The 2312-nt window shown below is 35.7% G+C and overlaps 1 protein-coding gene across 4 annotated transcripts in view; it reads left to right on the forward strand.

Annotated features, from left to right (window-relative positions):
- Kcnip4 (potassium voltage-gated channel interacting protein 4) overlaps positions 1-2312 on the forward strand; it is a 1227189-nt gene that overhangs the window by 751052 nt on the left and 473825 nt on the right. The gene's annotated exons all lie outside the window — the stretch shown is intronic.

Consider the following 2312-nt stretch of genomic DNA (forward strand, 5'->3'; position numbering starts at 1 on the left):
AATTTATAGTCGCAAGGACAAACCATACTGAGTCCAGCAAAGCAAAGAACCGCACCTGATGGGACCAGGAAGAGGCAAAATGACCAATTACACATGACGGAAGACGTCTCTGAGCCAAGGTCTGCATGTTGAAATATTTTAGACAGTTGTGTTCATATAAATAATAATTAAAAGAAAGAATTATAAAATATATTGAAAAGAATTATACTAAGATTAAATCATAGATTTTAGCCTAATTTCTCATTTTCAAGATAATTTCTATACTTTCTAAGCTCTCAAAGGTGACGAAATAGGGTTACCTTAAAAATCATAAAAAGAAGGAAACTAAGCTGCGAGTGAGGAGGGTGTACATGGGTAGAAAATCTCCACACACCACTGTGGAAATGGATACTTGCCCTCTTCCAAAGTTGGATCATTCAAATGCAGTAAAAGTTTATTTAAGACCACTCTTTCTTCCTGTGCCTCTGTGGTACTCAGGGAGTCTGACACTCTGAAATACACACTATTTTAGAAACCATATGAAAACCAGACACTTTGGGATGCTCTACACATTTGTGCTTATGCTACTTTTAGTTACATGTTTGCTTATGATATGTGTATGAGAGGGAGTGTGCCAACCCTGTCATCCAATTATGGTCTCTTCTATTGCTTTACAAAGCCCTGTCCATTCTATTTTTAGAACAATTGACACAGGAGAAAAAAGGAACCCACAGGGCACTTTCATCAATGTTTGATCTGATAGATGTTTCCAAGTGCCATGGGCTTTCCACTGAATTTTACCATGGGTAACGGTTTGAAGAACTTTCTATGAATAAAAGAGAACAGGAAAAGAAAACACTGCATGGACATTTATCTGGGAGGCCATGTCCATTTTATTCATGTGCCTGCCAAGATTCAGATCTTAACATTTTGTTGATTTATTTTGTCTGAGCCCCTATCCATTCTGCCCTGGAATACTGATATGCATACTTAATACGTTCCTCTCCTCATTCATCGTGTCCTATTCCAGTCTTTCAATTCCTGCTGCCAGAGTGGATTTGATAAAATGATGTTCACTTCACATCTTCCCTTCTTGTAGAAGTCAAAGCAATGCTACAAATACTAAGTGACAGGCAGGCATTCTGCTAGAGTGCATGAGGTTACCAGTGGATGCAATAGTCTCTGCCTTTGAGAAAACCCAAGAAGTATTCATTCATGATCTAGTGAACATTCAAACACTGCTCCAATCCAAATCTGAATGACAGCAATGAACACTGCTCATGTAAGGAGCTAGATTCAAGACCAGAGGGAAATAAACAATATATTGTCTAAAAGCCCAATCTGTAGCTAATACAGACACCTTGGAGGAATGTCTGTTAGGGGTTTTAATCTGTTTCTCTAGACTTAGCTGATTCTTTCCCTCTGAAATTTAGGCTGTTCTGTAAGTTAATAAATTTTCTCTATTAGGATTTTTAAAATATCAGTTAAAATGTGTTACGTACATACATCATTCATTCCCACAATGAATATAAACATTTTGTGCTGTAAAATTAGGCTAATAAGGAAGGAAGGAAGGAAGGAAGGAAGGAAGGAAGGAAGGAAAGAAGGAAAGAAAAGAAAGAAAGAAAGGAAGGAAGGAAAGAAAGAAAGAAAGAAAGAAAGAAAGAAAGAAAGAAAGAAAGAAAGAAAGAGGAAAGGAAGAAAGAGAATATTGAAGTGATAGTAGGATTGGTTGAAGTTGTAGGATTATTTTAAATCATGTTGCATATTATAAAAATGCTTTATAACATTTAGAAACTATCTGAAAGTAAAGCTTCAGTTGGAGTTTAGTCCAGCAATTAAAATGATGTTCTCTAATACCTGATTTCCATTCCCTTGATTCCATGATTTTGTGGCTGAGCAAAAGATTCCAAATGTTCCTATCACATACAAAACCCAGAGAATTTCCCTTCTCTGACTATGTAACAGAATTCATGAAACATTGATTATTGCTGTTAATTGAGACATAATTCACCTATAAATCAATTATCCATACTTGGAACTCTACATCCAAAGTCTGATTTGGGCTCAGCCACAGGGTTGGTGGAGGTGTCTGTCTTCTGTTGCACAGTGAAGGTGAGGGAAGGGTGTTGAGCTAAAGGGCAAATTGTCTAGGTGACAAAGTAAATAAAATCTCAATGAATGAATAAGCAACCCAATGAATAATTAATAACTTTTTGCTGACTCAGCCTTCTTGGACAGTATTTCTCATAATGTGTCTTTTTTTTTTTTTTTTTTTTTTTTTTTTTTTTTTTTTTTTTTTTTTTTTTTTTTTTTTAGAATGGGGATTGAAC

Source organism: Octodon degus, unplaced genomic scaffold (assembly GCF_000260255.1).
Source record: "Octodon degus isolate 3935 unplaced genomic scaffold, OctDeg1.0 scaffold00006, whole genome shotgun sequence".
In the NCBI taxonomy this organism is placed as follows: domain Eukaryota; kingdom Metazoa; phylum Chordata; class Mammalia; order Rodentia; family Octodontidae; genus Octodon; species Octodon degus.